Raw genomic sequence first — 18,252 nt, forward strand, 5'->3', positions numbered from 1 at the left:
TCCAGTTCAGATTTCATGGATCTTTACTGATGAAACTGCATGCCATGCCGCTGGAAACAAGACTTTTCTTTTGGTCTTGAAGGTCTTGCAAAGAAGTCCTAAACTGAAATTTCAGCCTAATTCACAGCCCTAATTAAGGCTTTCCTGATCCCTGAGACGTGTTGGCATTTGGTTTATTAGAAATAAAATGAAGTTTCTCTAAGCTCTCTTGGCAATCTTAGGTATGCTGTTTTTTATGGTTTATATCTGAGTTCCACTACTCTCCTGCTACTTTGTTTAAAAGAACTTCCTCAAAAAATCTCCAGACCTTGGGCCATATGTTGGGAATTACAACCATCCGATCCAGTACTATTGTTGATTCCTTGCCTTGCTCCTAGAGACTGAAACTGTGCAGGACTATAAATTCACTTGCTCTGAACTCTTGTGAGATCTGGAGAGAGGTTGCTGACATCACATATCATATGACCAGTAGGGAAAGATAGCACTGAGCAGTCTCTAAATGCCAATTAATGAAGTGAACATGTGCATGTCCTTGTGGAGCCTTGAAATTTAATAGGCACTCTCATCACTCGTGGGAAAGCTTGCACACAAGTGCAATTTGAACCTTGCAAAGGAGCCTACATAGAACAGTTGATAACTTGACTGGCAGAAAGGTTGTCTTCTTCATTTAGGGCAGGGGGTATCCAAACTTTTCAAAGGGCCAGGTTATTGTCCTTCAGGCTTTAAGAGGGCCAGGTTGTGGTCCGTGGCAGTAGAAAATATCCTGGTCCCAGTATCTGTGAAAATAAACATGGCCTCAGGGTTGGTGGTCAGTAGGAGGAGCAGTGCCCTTTATTGGTATTAGTGGGAGGAATAGTACTCTATTATTGGCATCAGTGGTAGAAATAGTGCTCCATTGTTGGTGTCAGTGGGAGGAATAGTGCCCCAAGGGCTGGGTAGAGACTAGCAAAGGGCTAAGTTTTGGAGACTCCTGATTTAGGGCATATTCCCCATTATTTCAATATTGGATGGACTAACCCTTAAATACTGTATGTCTATGCAAAATTGTTTTTAACCTGTGTTTTGAAGTTTCCATGCTTTGGAGTTTGTTTATGGGATATGGAATTCACTGATAACTGCTCCAGTTCTATTAGGGATCTGCATAGTGGGGCCTATACCATCCAGATGGGAAAATGATGCTTTTGAAGAAGGATGTTGTATGTAGTTCCTTTGTGTTCCCTGCATTATAGAACGTACATCAATGTATGTGTGCACAGGTTTGTACTGTAAGAGCATGTGAGGTCCAGTTCATACCTGAGTAGTTTGAAGAGCTTCAACGCCCACCCTCAGGATTCCAATTATATTCAATTGGTGTCCAAAAGGTGTCCATTCACACCTGAGCATTGTGTTGCTTGAAGTCTCACTTAAAAAAGGGGTGGCAGAACTGGGGGTAGGGTGCACAGAGGTGGCAGAACTGGGGGTAGGGTGCACAGAGGTGGAAGAACTGGGGGTAGGGTGCACAGAGGTGGCAGAACTGGGGGCAGGGTGCACAGAGGTGGGAGAACTAGGGGTAGGGTACACAGAGGTGGCAGAACTGAGGGTAGGATGCACAGAGGTGGCAGAACTGGGGGTAGGGTGCACAGAGCTGGCAGAACTGGGGGTAGGGTGCACAGAAGTGGCAGAATTGGGGGTAGGGTGCACAGAGCTGGCAGGTATTGCTGTAAAAGGCAAGTGTTTGGTATTGCAGTAGTGCTGGTGAGTGTGACATGTTTCTGTCTAGTAGGGTCTCCATGTCATCTGGCCCAGCTCCACACAAAATGATCTTGCCCACATGCCCTGCTATGATGTTAGGCCACAAGAGATGATCCCCTTCCCTCACAGGGTATATTACAAGGAGATTGCAGTGCAGTTTTCAGAACATTACTTAATGGACTATCCAGAGATCCATCACCCTACCTGTCAATAATTGATGAGACCAGAGGCTAGATAAAAATAAAATCATTCCTTGGTTGGTTTACGCATGGTTTTCTCATCCTGAAGCTGCACAACATAAGTACAATGATTGCATCATTCATTCATCCATCCTTTCCTTTTTCCTTTTTCCCTTCATTTTCCTTTCCGCTTCCTCTCCCTTTCTTCTCTCCCTTTCTTCTCTCCCTTTTCTTCTCTCCCTTTTCTTCTCTCCCTTTTCTTCTCTCCCTTTTCTTCTCTCCCTTTTCTTCTCTCCCTTTTCTTCTCTCCCTTTTCTTCTCTCCCTTTTCTTCTCTCCCTTCCCTTCTCACCCCTCCCTTCTCTCCCTTCCCTTCTGTCTTTCCTTTTCTTCCTTTGTCCTCATTCTTTCCTTTTCTTCTCTCCTTTCTCCTCTCCTCATCCTGAAGCCGCACAGACATATGTACGATTGCATCTTCCATCCTTCCTTTCCCTTCCTCCTCCTTTTCTCCCTCCCTCCTCCTTTTCTCCCTCCCTCCCTTCCCTTCCTTACTTCTCTCCTTTCCTTCTCTTCCTGCACTCCCCCCCCCCCCCCCCCATTCCTTCCCTCCTTCCTTCCCTCCCTTTCTTCCATCACTTACTGCTCTTCCTTCCCTTCCTCCTTTCATTCTCTTCCTTCCCTTCCTCCTTTCATTCTCTTCCTTCCCTTCCTCCTTTCATTCTCTTCCTTCCCTTCCTCCTTTCATTCTCTTCCTTCCCTTCCTCCTTTCATTCTCTTCCTTCCCTTCCTCCTTTCATTCTCTTCCTTCCCTTCCTCCTTTCATTCTCTTCCTTCCCTTCCTCCTTTCATTATCTTCCTTCCCTTCCTCCTTTCATTATCTTCCTTTGTTTCCATCCCCTTCCTTCTCTTCTCTTTATTTCCTTTCTTCTCTATTTTCCTTTCTTTCCTCTTTCTTGTTTTCCTTCATTCCTTCTCTTCCTTCCTTCTCTTTCTCCTTTCTCTTCCCTTCCCTCTTGTCTTCCTTTCTTCCCTCTTCTCTTCCTTTCTTCCCTATTCTCTTCCTTTCTTCCCTCTTCTTCTCTATTTTCCTTTTTTCCCTCTTCTTCTCTTCCTTTCTTCCCTTCTTCCCTCTTCTCTTCCCTTCTTCCCTTCCATCTTGATTTTTTTCCTGCCTTTCCTTCTTTCCTTTCCTTTCCTTCTTTCCTTTCCTTTCCTTCTTTCCTTTCCTTTCCTTTCTTCCTTTCCTTCCTCCCTTCCTTTCCTTTCTTCCTTTCTTCTTCTTTTCCTTCCTTTCACCTTCCCTTCCTTTCACCTTCCCTTCCTTCTCTTCTTTCCCCTCTTTCTCTTCTTTTCCGTCTCTTCCTTTTCTTGTTTTTTTTCCTTCCTTTTCCTTCTTTCCTCTTTCCTCTTTCTTCTTTCCTCTTTCTTCCTTATTTTTTTTCCTTCCCCATTGCCTATTATTCCTTTCCTTCTCTCATCTTTATTTTCTTCCTCTTTTCTCCTCTTGCTCTCTCCATCCCCATTTGCCAGGGCTTACTGATACTTGTAGTTCTTCACCAGATGCACTGCCACAGGTAGACAGTGGGCCTCCTAAGACACGAGCACCTTTCCACTCCATATTTGGACCCCCTGGCCTCCCTGCCCCCTCCTGAGACTGAAACTTGTATCTACTAATGCACGATGGGAAGTCTCCCAAATCCCATGAATCACTGGCTCTTAAACCATTATGTTAATGTCCCCTAAGACTAGCCAGGAACAAAATGTGACTGGGGGGGGGGGGGGACTCTGCTCACTGCGCTACAGCCTCCGCGACTGCCAGAATTCAGAATGGTGCGTCTTCGCTCCAATTACTCATTTCAAGTGTTCTTGAAAATAAATGAAACTATATGCGTGCCCGGGTTATTGCTGCCAGACGAGACGTCTGCTGCCATAATGAAATTGTAGAAAAGATGGGGTCAGTTCGGCCCGGTCTTCCTGAGAAATATGGACAACTCCTTCCATTTACAGTGCTCTGTACTGAAAATGGCCGCAACACAGAATCCCATCATTTTGAGAAAAATTACAACCATTTCCATGAAGGCTTTCAATTGGCATCCTTGTCATGCTTGCTGGACACAAGTGCAGAAAGGGGAATTTTAGCCCCTTCGTGTGGTCACTTAACTTTCTCCTGGGTGAATTTTTTTTGTTTTTTTTTGTAAGCAATAAAACCTGTCAGGTGTTCTATTCCTTCCCCAATCCATCCTGAACTAGAAAAAACATTTTGGCTAAAGATACTGGATGGATTACGTTGTTGCGGGTTTAATGCACACTACAATGTAATCTGCATCACAGGCCAATGAATGTAACCGTGCACAAGAACTTTGCATTGATGTGTTATGTGCATTTTGTGTATTAATGTGTTTCCATTGATTTCAATGGAAAGCTGTGCATGTCAAAAAAGTGTGGGTCCAGAATAAACTGTGAAATCTGAATCAAGAATTAGACAAAGTTTTTTCACAACAGATACGTAAAGCGTAGGTTATGTAAAGGGAGCGGACTCATTTAGTATGGGCAATGGTACACCATACACGAGATGGACACCCAGGAACGGTCCAAGCAGGTTTGTCCTTCACATTTAGTTAGCAAAGAAGCAAACATAATAGACAAAAAAAGCAGGAGAGCTGCCTCAATGTATGTTATATGACATGAAAAGCATGCTTAAGTTATAGTTAGTCTGGGTGAAAAAAAGACAAAAGTCCATCCAATTCAACCATTAAAAAAAAAAGTTATAATCCTACACCCACAGTTGATCCAGAGGAAGGCAAAAAAAAACCCAGCAAAGCATGATCCAATTTGCTCCTGCTGGGAAAAAATTCCTTCCTGATCCCCCGAGAGGCAATCTGATATTCCCTGGATCAACTTTCCCTATAAATGTTCTCTCCAGTTATATTCTTTGTATCCAAGAAACAATCCAGGACTTTCCTACAGCAATCCACTGAGCTGGCCACAACCAACTCTTGAGGGAGTCTATTCCACATTCTCACAGCTCTTACTGTGAAGAAACCTTTCCGTGTTTAGAGATGAAATTTATTTTCCTCCAGACGTAAAGAGCGCCCCCTTGTCCTCTGTGATGACCTCAGGGGGAAGAACTACACCGAGTTCACTATATGAACCACTGATGTATTATACATGGAGATCATATCCCCCCCTTATGTATTATACATGGAGATCATATCCCCCCTTATGTATTGTACATGGAGATCATATCCCCCCTTATGTATTATACATGGAGATCATATCCCCCCTTATGTATTATACACGGAGATCATATCCCCCTTATGTATTATACATGGAGATCATATCCCCCCTTATGTATTATACATGGAGATCATATCCCCCCCTTATGTATTATACATGGTGATCATATCCCCCCTTATGTATTATACATGGAGATCATATCCCCTCTTATGTATTATACATGGAGATCATATCCCCCTTATGTATTATACATGGAGATCATATCCCCCCTTATGTTTTATACATGGAGATCATATCCCCCCTTATATATTATACATGGTGATCATATCCCCCCTTATGTATTATACATGGAGATCATATCCCCCCTTATGTATTATACATGGAGATCATACCCCCCCTTATGTATTATACATGGAGATCATATCCCCCCTTATGTATTATACGTGGAGATCATATCCCCCCTTATGTATTATACATGGAGATCATATCCCCCCCTTATGTATTATACATGGAGATCATATCCCCCCTTATGTATTATACATGGAGATCATATCCCCCCCTTATGTATTATACATGGAGATCATATCCCCCCCTTATGTATTATACATGGAGATCACATCCCCCCCCTTATGTATTATACATGGAGATCATATCCCCCCTTATGTATTATACATGGAGATCATATCCCCCTTATGTATTATACATGGAGATCATATCCCCCCTTATGTATTGTACATGGAGATCATATCCCCCCCTTATGTATTATACATGGTGATCATATCCCCCCTTATGTATTATACATGGAGATCATATCCCCCTTATGTATTATACATGGAGATCATATCCCCCCTTATGTATTATACATGGAGATCATATCCCCCCTTATGTATTATACATGGTGATCATATCCCCCCTTATGTATTATACATGGAGATCATATCCCCCCTTATGTATTATACATGGAGATCATACCCCCCCTTATGTATTATACATGGAGATCATATCCCCCCTTATGTATTATACGTGGAGATCATATCCCCCCTTATGTATTATACATGGAGATCATATCCCCCCCTTATGTATTATACATGGTGATCATATCCCCCCTTATGTATTATACATGGAGATCATATCCCCCCTTAATCTCCTTTTCTCAGTAGAGAATAAGTTCAATTCCTCTAATCTTTCCTCATAGCTGATCTCCTTACACCAATCCAGTGGTACTATGCCAGTCATTAAAGAGTCCCTAAAAATGAGAAACAATGGCTTTGAAATGACAGAGCTCCGTTCTTTAAGGCCCCGTGGGTGTATGCCATCCGGTCCAGGGGCTTTATTCACCTTTATTCTGTCTAAATATTTCTGGATCATATCAGTTGTGATCCAATGTGGACCATCTGGAGCTGTGTCAGTACCACCCCCCATTATGGACAAGAGCTCCCCCATACTCCTTTGTATACACAGAGCTGAAGAAGGGATTTCATACATTTGCCATCTCTTTGTCCCCAGTCACCCCCTCTAGATGATTCTGTAAAGGGTCTACATGCCCGGACTGAGCCTCTTTACTATTAATATAGTGGAAGAATTTTTGGGGGTTGGTCCTGATATCTTTTGCAATCTGTCGTTCATTTTCAATTTCTGCGGCCTTTATTTCCTTTTTACACATTCTGTTATATTCTTCGTAATGTTTAAACGATGATAGCATTCCTTCATTTTTATATTTAATAAAACATGTTTACTATATGATTTTGGTTTCTTCCTCTGTCCTCCTGCTTAGTGTTAGTTAGTCCAGTCCTATTTGCACCCTTCCCAAACTCTTCCATGTTCCCACAGTTAGTTTTAGTACTTCACAGAGCCATGGCTTAGGAAAGTCTTTTTCTTTTTTATACTTCAAAGAACTTGAAAAAAATCTGCAAAGATCTGATGTAAAATTGTGTTGGATTTAATTTCTGTAGCTTACTGAGGGGTTAAGCTGCCTGTGGATGATGCCAAGTCAGCAAGTGACTAGGCTAGACCGGGTCTGAGGAGGTATGTCAAAGCATAAATGGCATTTCAAACAGAACACACAGGCCTTCGGTCATGGGGCTGGAGGAAGTATCAATGAACTACAAGTGTGTGCTCCACAGTGTCTCTGCAATCCATGAGTCCTCCTGCCGGGGTGACAGATGGGACTTGTCTCTCTTTTTTTGAACCCCTGCTTGCAATAATGGCCAACCCTTGGATTCACATATGAATGAACCACCATTTGATTTGCAAATGAATGAGTTACCTTTGGATTTGCACATGAATAAGTCACCATTGGATTCTCATATGAATAAACCACCCTTGGATTCGCATATGAATGAACCACCATTGGATTTGCATATGAATGAGATACCATTGGACTCGCATATGAATGAGACCCCATTGGATTTGCATATGAATGAGACACCATTGGATTCTCATATGAATGAACCACCAATGAATTCGCATATGAATAAACCACCATTGGATTTGCATATGAATGAGACACCTCACTGTGTGTAGGAGAAACTTTTTTGAATAATAAGTTTTATTGCTGTTTACAACAATTGTACAGTATCAATAGACAATATATATAGACAACACCATAGGATCCTTCATACATAACATTACCATAAGAAAAACTGAGGTTCCATAGGGCACAACTACATACGAGGAAACCCTCCCTATACATTACACACGGCCCAATCATTCCATGTCTGAATTGTCATTGCCTTTCACAACCAAGGTTGCCTAAAAGAGAATGGAGTAAGTATATCTGTACTTGACCCGATCAAATATCCACGGATGAGAGGCAGCCCCCAGTAGAGAGGGCCAATGAAGGGCACAATGAAACCAAAGGGGAGAAGAGGAAAGAAAAGGAAAAAGGTTGAAGAGAGAACCCACCCGTAACCTCCCCCACAGCTACTCTGACATCTAGAGAAATATCATAGGAAACAGGGGCGGACTGACAACTCATGGGGCCCCCCGGGCAGTAGGGGATCATGGGGCCCCCGTTTCCTTGTCCCCACTCAAAAAAAGCCTATAAAAAGGTACCAGGGGCATTTCATGGGGCCCTCTACTGACCCCGGGCCCTCGGGCAGTGCCCGAGTGTTTGAATGGTCAGTCCGCCCCTGATAGGAAAGACTGAAGTTTAGCGGAAATGAAGAAAGCAATCCAGGTAAACCCAACTTGCACGAAATACGGGAACCTCTTCTACAATCTGGTTGTTAGTTCTTCCATCTGCATGATTGGATTGAATTCCTTCACCCGTTCCCTTACAGAGGGAATAGTGGTTGTTTTCCAATGTCTGGGGACCAGGGTACGTCCTGCTGAGATGAAGTGAAAGCTACCCTTTTTGAGGTGAGGTATGACCAAAAGGAGGGCCACCTCTGGGGTCTCTTGTCATCAAATAATGGGTTGTTCATGGCCAAACTGAAAAAATAGAGGTCCAGAAGGGCCAAAAGCGAGTGCAGAACGTCCACAAGTAATAGGGTACCCACCGGTTCCCCATACCGCCAGCAGATCTCAGGAATTGTACTGGAGATCTTATGTAGGGCCACTGGACTTCTGTGCGTGCGTGTGAAACCTTGATGACGCATACACACCATCCACCTTAGATTGTACGCCCCTTGAGGGTTAGGGACCTTAGATTGTACGCCCCTTGAGGGTCAGGGACCTTAGATTGTATACCCCTTGAGGGTTAGGGACTGATGTGAATGTACAATATATATGTAAAGCGCTCCGTACATTGATGGCGCTATATAAGTACCTGAAATAATAAATAAATCCACAACCCTGCCAGTCGGCGCCTTACAGTTCTCACAGTCCAGACATTGCACATCTGACGCTCTCCAGGATACAGGAGACGGTTTTCAGCTCCCCCCATTGAAGCCTAGCTGACTCTGCAGCAGTTCAAAGACAACGGGCTCGGTGACTTGCAGGATTAAGGATTTGAGCAGAATTAGAAGTCTAACCAATTAGATCTGCCTAATTGAGATGACAGCGATGACATTGAGGGCTCGTGTCTGGAAAGAGGAGAAATATACATTAAAAGTCAATAAAAGACGTTTTATTGCCACCAGAGCAGATGTGTTCCACGTTCCAGAACTGGAGCCGGCCTCTCCTGGGATTTAAAATAAAACGAAAATCAGGGAAAAGTTTCATCCACCATCTTGGTTTTCTAACTTTCACTCCAATCAGGATTTTGGGAGTTCATAAGGAAGATCTCAACGTATTTGTCCTCTATGTCCTACACCCTCTATGGGGGTAGAAGTATCTCCTCTCCCTTGAAGAACTTCTTCAAACTCCATACTCTGCAGACACTACCAGCCCTCCAGGCTGCTCTGAAGATCTCTCAGGACAAGGATAAAGAATTAAGCTCAGCCAGGGGCGGACTGACCATTTGGAAACTCGGGCACTGCCCAAGGGCCAGGGGTCAGTAGGGGGCCCCATGAGATGGCCCTAGTACCTTTTTCATAGGCTTTTTTGAGTTTGGGCAAGGACACAGTAGCCCCATGATCCCCTATTGCCCAGGGGCCCCAAGAGTTGTCAGTCTGCCCCTGAGCTCAGCGCTGTGCTTTGAAAGCTTGCTACGCGTGTAAGTCTTCCCTTGTGAACCCCTGAATGTGCTGATGTACTCTGTTCTCCTGGCTCTCCCACTGCTCTCAGGCATGAATCCTATTTATACTGTGATGCTGAATGGATCCTCCCGATCGCAGCCTAAAGGCCATCCCCGTAGACCTAGGGGACCCATGCCAGGCCACTGACCACCTCTTCAACACTCCATCTTCTACCCGACTCTCCTACCAGCCTGACTCTCCCATAGTTATGGGTTGGACTCGCCCTTCTACCAGGGCCTCCATACCTGGGATTGGTTAAATGCCCATAAACATGCAGATTCGGTCTCCATCCCTTCCACCCATTGACTTCAGGAAGCTTCATGGTCAGGTGGAGGCAACAGAGTCACAACTTATTAAGCCATCCAGCCTGACCTGCAGTAACCCAACCAAATCACAGACTCACAGCCAAAAATATAAACAGACCAAACTTCAACATTAAATCCCAACTGCAGCCAAAATATTTAATCTCTTGGACAGGGGCGGAGTGACCATTTGGAAACTCGAGCACTGCCTGAGGGCCCGCGGTAAGTAGGGGGCCCCATGAGTTGCCCCTGGTACCTTTTTCATAGGCTTTTTTGAGTTTGGGCAAGGACACAGGGGCCCCATGATCCCCTATTGCCCGGAGGCTCCATGAGTTGTCAGTCCGCCCCTGCTCTTGGATCATGTCTGCAGTCTCTGACTATCTCTTTTATCATGTTTGCAGTCTCTGATCATCTCATGTATCATGTCTGCAGTCTCGCTTCTCGGCCTTTTGGCTAAGATCAAGTGTAGTATCTGTTCTTATCAGTGTCCAGTGGGGGTGCTACCGACCATTCTAGTTTACGGGGATGGTTGTTGTACAGTACCCTCACTGGAATGATGGGGGTCTGGATGGCTATTACGGGGAGGACAGAAACCGGGGAGCGCCATGATTCGTTCTGGGGCCTCGGGAGTAATTCTCCTTTGGAACGTCTGAAGGACCCAGTTGCCTCCTGATTTGGACGGTCTACCTTGGTCTGGCCTGGGGCTGGGAAGGCAGAGAGTCCGCAAACTAGGTGCCCCCTGAGTAGTCGCCTCAGGGGTGCTCTGAGTAACACTTGGGTGTGGGACCCCACGTTGTGAATGAGCACATGGTCACCGAGTTTAAACACTTTTTGCACTGCGCCTCTAGGACCGGGCCTTTTGGTCAAGTTCTGGGCAATTTTTTTGCTACAGGCCTCAGGGTCTGGTCAGTGCACAATTTGGGCACGACACTTTTATTATTTTTATAGATTTATTTAATTATTTATTTATTTATTTTTCCTCACCCCACGTTTGTCACTTTTTACTTTTGTGTGTGTTTTTCTCACAGGATGGAGGGTGTGGGTCCTCGGGCCTACCCTGACGTCTAGGGGGAGGATGTGTGGCCATACGGTTCCTTCCTCCCCTGTCCCTAGGGGGTTTTCTCTTCGGGAGAACCCCCTGACCTAGTACTGGATGTCCGGCTTCGGCTGGACATAAGGAACGGTGGTCCACCAGGCCTTTTGGCCAGGAGGACCAAATGGGAACCTTGTCCCTGTCAGGAGCTTCGTGCCCCGGGGGATCAGGGTAACGGTTCAACCCCTTCGGGGGTAGGACAAAAGCACACCCTTAAGTGCACTTTTTGTGTGGTGTTTTGCACTTGCACTTTTTTGTGAACACTTACGGGTTTTTTCGTTATAGCTGCACGTTTGCGGACTTAAATTAAAATAAAAATCATGTCTGCAGTCTCTGACTATCTCTTTTTATCATGTCTGTAGTCTCTGACCATCTCCTGTATTATGTCCGCAGTCTCTGACCATCTCTTGTATCATGTCCGCAGTCTCTGACCATCTCTTGTATCATGTCTGCAGTACCTGACCATCTCTTGGATCATGTCTGCAGTCTCTGACCATCTCTTGGATCATGTCTGAAGTCTCTGGCTATCTTCTGTATTATGCCTGCAGTCTCTAACCATTTCCGGTATCATGCCTGCAGTCTCTGACTATCTCTTGGATCGTGTCTGCAGTCTCTGACTATCTCTTGGATCATGCCTGCAGTCTCTGACCATCTCTTGTATCATGTCTGAAGTCTCTGGCTATCTTCTGTATTATGCCTGAAGTCTCTAACCATTTCCGGTATCATGCCTGCAGTCTCTGACTATCTCTTGGATCATGTCTGCAGTCTCTGACTATCTCTTGGATCATGCCTGCAGTCTCTGACTATCTCTTGGATCATGCCTGCAGTCTCTGACTATCTCTTGGATCATGCCTGCAGTCTCTGACTATCTCTTGGATCATGCCTGCAGTCTCTGACTATCTCTTGGATCATGTCTGCAGTCTCTGACTATCTCTTGGATCATGTCTGCAGTCTCTGACTATCTCTTGGATCATGTCTGCAGTCTCTGACTATCTCCTGTATCATGTCTGTAGTCTCTGACTATCTCCTGCATTATATCCATGGTCTCTGACCATATTCACTGAATTCTATGCGTGGCCCTTTCGTGATGTCAGGGGCCACACTTGGGGCCCCCTATATCGAGAATGTTGATCATCATTGTCATGTGTGGTTGGAATGAATCTGGTCCAGGAAAGAGAATGAAGCTCCCATGATTGAGCTCTTTTCTTAGCAGGGGCGGACTGACCATTTGGAAACTCGGGTCCGGGGTCAGTAGGGGGCCCCATGAGATGCCCCTGGTACCTTTTTCATAGGCTTTTTTGAGTTTGGGCAAGGACACAGGGGCCCCATGATCCCCTATTGCCCGGGGGCCCCATGATTCGTCAGTCCGCCCCTGTTTCTTAGTGAATACTGTTTCCTGTTGTGTCTCTGCTCCAGCAAACACGATGTAAGGCTCCATTCACACCAATTAATTTTTTTAGTGCTTTCTGCAGAAACACACTACAATCCATTTAACATGGTTTCCTATGGAACACGTTCACATCTGTGCTTTTTTGAGCTGCTGCGCTCTTGGAAAGGGTCGGGGACTTTTTTAAAAGCAAAAAGCTGCATTTTTACTACAGTAGAATTCAATGGAGAAGCTGCTGAAATGCATGGTAGTGCGTTTTAGCTGTGTTTTGCATTTTTTTATTCTGCCCAGCAAACAAAAAAAATTCCACTTTAACAAAAAAAAAAACCAAAAAAAAAGAGCCGAGCAAAATGCAGTAAAAATGCGAAGTGCCAAAAACAGATGTAGAAATGCAAAATGCATATATGTGAACCGAGCCTTGTAGAGGGAGCGGATACAGGCACATAACATGTAAGGGTGTCAGGCACTGGATTGCACAGCCTTTGTTGCCAGCATAGAGGGAAGTATTTGCCTAGAGTGATTCTCCATTCTAAAACAATTCTTTTTTTTTTTTTTTTTTCTCCATTTCATTCATGCAGACTTAATTTGGCACATTTTCTCCGACACTTAGAAATTGAAATGCATCCCACCGGGTGGTCACATGACTGTCCAAATTGCAGCCTGTTGCTTTATTAACTCATCATGTTGAAGAGAAATGCAAATACCTGCTTAGAGCGGATGTGATTTATATGATGATTGCGAAAAAGAAAACCCCTCGGCGGACTGGAGGTTAAACAGGACACGTTTAGATTCCCGAGGGAGCACAGACCGCGGCGAATCTCCTCTCGCCGTGCGATGAATCATTCGAAATTAGAATTTTAGATTGAATTTGGGCTATCAAACGTCAATGCAAATGCAGTAATAACATATAATTTTCTCTGGTTTAAACATTTCCTAAATAGGTGTAGCAGCCGCTCCACTCCGATTCCGAACGCTCACTAAGTGGCAGTTTAGGCAAATTACAGCCTTGTCTTTCGCGCACTCAGTATTTAGCCGCAGATAATTCAGATTCAAAACATCGTCACCGACTTTCCTTATAGAAGAGAAAAGGAACCATAAAATCTATATTATTCTGAGCACAATGCAGATCAAGAGGAACAAGAATTTGTTTTATAGCAGAAATACACTGCGTCTGAGCAACAAAAACCAAGAACACATTCATTTTTAATATTCAAAGTAATTTCACTCATCCATCTATGTCTCCATGCTGATGAGAAATCACTTTGTAAATCACCCTCTTAGCATTTTTGGCCGTGACCATCTTGAGTAAGGGCAGATGATTCGTGTAGCATTTACTTCCTGGAATCCATCTGCCCTTAGCTCAGGTATGCAGGCAGGGGGGATGCTTAGCTGAGAAAACCCCTCCTCCCCTTCTGAAAACTCCTAGCATTTACTACATCTTTTGCCTAAGCCAGAAACCAGGAAACAACTGAAGAAATGTAAAAAAAAAATGTTTAAACAAGTAAATATGGTATTTTCTGATCTATTTACAGCTAACAACATAAAGATTAAAAATAGTCAATGTTAAGGTTTGGGAACCTTGGATATGATATTCCTTGCCATCCCTGCCCCCTACTAGTTATGGCCTCGTGTAGTTGCTGGCTGTGCTAGCCCTGGATCTGTGACTCTCCTAATCTCCCTTTCCTCTGTTTTCTTTCTGATTTACTTTTTTTTATTTTTTGTCATTTTTATTTTCTTTTTCCTTTCTTCTAACCTTTTTTCTTTCCTCTTCTCTTTATGGTATTATGTTGGACTACTGCTGATAATATTTGGGTCGGCTTTTTGCCGTCCTTCCTCCCTGTCATTGGACATTTTGTTATTTGGCTACTACAAGTCAGCAGGATGTATCTGTGGTATTGTTATGCTCGGCCCCTGCGTGGGTGTATATTGAGCTTGTTGTGTTCCTAAAACAAAACTTTCTTAATAAAAATATTGAAACCGAAAAATAGTCAATGTTGATTGAGAGAATAAGGTTCCACTGTAAGTGCAGCCTATTTATTATAGACCAGTGACATCACCGAGACCCTTCATATTCATGAGAACACAGCCTATCCAATCACTAGAGACCAGTGACATCACCGAGACCCTTCATATTCATGAGAACACAGCCTATCCATTCACTAGAGACCAGTGACATCACCGAGACCCTTCATATTCATGAGAACACAGCCTATCCAATCACTAGAGACCAGTGACATCACCGAGACTCTTCATATTCATGAGAACACAGCCTATCCAATCACTAGAGACCAGTGACATCACCGAGACCCTTCATATTCATGAGAACACAACCTATCCATCACTAGAGACCAGTGACATCACCGAGACCCTTCATATTCATGAGAACACAACCTATCCGTCACTAGAGACCAGTGACATCACCGAGACCCTTCATATTCATGAGAACACAACCTATCCGTCACTAGAGACCAGTGACATCACCGAGACCCTTCATATTCATGAGAATGTAGCCTATCCAGCACTAGAGACCAGTGACATCACCGAGACCCTTCATATTCATGAGAATGTAGCCTATCCAGCACTAGAGACCAGTGACATCACCGAGACCCTTCATATTCATGAGAACGCAGCCTATCCATCACTAGAGACCAGTGACATCACAGAGACCCTTCATATTCATGAGAACACAGCCTATCCATTCACTAGAGACCAGTGACATCACCGAGACCCTTCATATTCATGAGAACACAGCCTATCCAATCACTAGAGACCAGTGACATCACCGAGACTCTTCATATTCATGAGAACACAGCCTATCCAATCACTAGAGACCAGTGACATCACCGAGACCCTTCATATTCATGAGAACACAACCTATCCATCACTAGAGACCAGTGACATCACCGAGACCCTTCATATTCATGAGAACACAACCTATCCGTCACTAGAGACCAGTGACATCACCGAGACCCTTCATATTCATGAGAACACAACCTATCCGTCACTAGAGACCAGTGACATCACCGAGACCCTTCATATTCATGAGAATGTAGCCTATCCAGCACTAGAGACCAGTGACATCACCGAGACCCTTCATATTCATGAGAATGTAGCATATCCAGCACTAGAGACCAGTGACATCACCGAGACCCTTCATATTCATGAGAACACAACCTATCCATCACTAGAGACCAGTGACATCACCGAGACCCTTCATATTCATGAGAATGTAGCCTATCCAGCACTAGAGCATGGTTTCTCAAGCAGGGTTCTGTGATTCCAGAGCAGAGTAATACTTTGTGTTGCTAATTAATTTATATGGAATTTGTTAATGATAAGAAAAGCAAAAAAATAGACCCCCCCACATTCAGCAGCAATAGACCCCCCCCCCCCTGCAACAATGCCACCCTGCAACAAAATACCACCTTAGAAACAGTAGACCCCCAGCAGCAACAACAGATCAATCAGCATTCAATAGGCTCTCCAGCAGCCAGCAACAATAGACTCCTTCCTTAACAGTAGTTCCCTTCCAGCAACAATTGCTCCCCAGCAACAATAGATCCCTCGTCAGCAACAAACCTCCTTCGCAGCAATAAACCACCATGCAAAAATAGATCCTCTCCAATAACAATAGATCCCCCCAGCAGACAGCTTCAATAGACCTTCCAACACACTGCAGCATCCCTTGCCATTGCATACATTCAGTGCTGGAGGTCCCAGAACTGCGTTCCCGCTGAAAAAAATCCCTGTTACATAACAGCCACTCTTTAACCACCTCCCGACCGGCCGTTGCATATAAACGGCCGGACAGTGGCAGTGCAGGTTCGGGTGGCCATTTATAAACGGCCTCCCCGCACCCTGCTTGTGCGCGCTCCCTGGGAGCGCGCAGCACCGCGATCCGGTGCCCGCTGTGTCCTCCGGACACAGAGAAACACCGATCGTCGGACGGGACCTCCGTACGAGGTCCCGATCATGTGATCACTGATTGGCCAATCAGTGATCACATGCAAAGTAGTAAGCAAGATGTCACTTGTGACATCATTGCTTACTACGTGTGAAATCTGTGAATGATCACAGAGGTCACATGGTACAGGGCTATTCACAACAACCTTGTACCATGTGACAAGCTGTGACCAATCACAGCTCACTCAGTACTTCTCAATGAGTGCAATAATGCAGACAGAGAGAAAGAGAAATGATTGATTTTACATCCTATATGGGTGTAAAAGCAATCGGTGTAAAAAAAAAAAAAAAAAAAAATCTTCATCCCCCCCCACAAGTAGTACAGTGTCACCATGGTGACACTGTACTGTTAGGGTGACAGTATGTAAAAAAAAAAAATTAAAAAATATTAATATAATAAAATAAAATAAAAATTTAAAAAAATGTTTTAAAAATTATAATTTTTGGTTATAAACTAATTTGGATTTTTTTTTTTACTAAAAAGATAACGGAATAAATTTTGGCTAAGATTTATGATGAAATATTTATTTGCAAAATTTTTTTTTAAAAAAACTTTTTTTCAAAATTTGTGGACTTTTTCATTTACATAGCAAAAAAAAAAAATCCCAGCGGTGAATAAATACCACCAAAATAAAGCTTTATCTGTGTAAAAAAAATGGTAAAAAATTAATTTGTGTACAGTGTTGCATGACCGCGCAATTGTCATTCAAAGTGTGATAGCGCCGAAAGCTGAAAATTGCCCTGGATAGGAAGGGGGTGAAAGTGTCCGGTCTGGAAGTGGTTAACGCCACTATGCTCTTTGTCTGACCCCCATTCACTGTATGAGCGGAATGTGAAAAGGAGTTTCAACAATCTGCTTTGTCAGCAATTCTGCAGATCTTCTTCGCTGCTTTTTTTTTTTTAATTGATTTTAATAACATTACTAAGAGGAAAAAAATGTGTTTCCCCTCCCAGCCTGCCCAATCCGTCTGCTTCGGAGGTGAGAGCCCGGCACAATAGACAAAATGCAATAACTGGCGGCAGATAATCATCCGCCATCTCTCATCCTGACATTTCACTTTGTTTTCTGCCTCGTACTTTTCTGAGAAACAAAAAAAGATCCATTTTTATCATATTTGAGCCCAGACTGTTGTTGCTTTGTGGGATTACGTGGTGTTGGCAGCTCAGGCCGCCGGGCGCGTGCCATACAAAGCGCCCACCCATCTTATTTCCCCGCCGCTGCCTCCATCTATATAAAACGGCGGTCACATATTCCTGTTTGTATCACTCAGAAATATTATTCTGTAATATGGCGTGCATATAACGGCCTAAAAATGCTATTTGGAGCTTTCCTGGGGTGGACTCTTCTGTTGTCCTGGGTGTAATTCTCTATATCTGTCCTAAAAACCTGCAGGGCTGCTGTTAGAAACCACGGGGCCCCATACAACCAACCTGACAGACTCCCCCTCCAAAAAACACATTTTTTTTACTATGCTTCAGTTATGAATGAACACAGTGAGTGATCACTCGTGTTCGTTCAGGAGCGGAAGGGGCTGGTACATGTCTCCTACTCTCCATCCTGAAGGATCCTATTGTGTGCTTGCAGCTGCTGGTGGGAAAGAGAGGAGGGAATCTGGCAGCACTGTGAGCTTGGGTGGGCACAGAGTGATCTGGGCAGCATACAATGCACAGGGAGGGCGATCGGTGCACCAGGGGGGCAATTACTGGAACTGATCCCCAGCGGGACAGTAGGGGATATTTAC

At 44.1% G+C, this 18,252-nt stretch overlaps 1 protein-coding gene and 1 pseudogene across 3 annotated transcripts in view; both read left to right on the top strand.

Annotated features, from left to right (window-relative positions):
* The window catches only part of SHISA6 (shisa family member 6), a 357,053-nt gene that overhangs the window by 288,817 nt on the left and 49,984 nt on the right, over positions 1-18,252 (top strand). The window lies entirely within an intron of this gene.
* LOC149434273 (U2 spliceosomal RNA) lies at positions 10,501-10,615 on the top strand (annotated as a pseudogene).

Source organism: Staurois parvus, unplaced genomic scaffold, assembly GCF_062004578.1.
Source record: "Staurois parvus isolate SC_StPar_1 unplaced genomic scaffold, SC_StPar_1.0 ptg001787l, whole genome shotgun sequence".
In the NCBI taxonomy this organism is placed as follows: Eukaryota; Metazoa; Chordata; class Amphibia; order Anura; family Ranidae; genus Staurois; species Staurois parvus.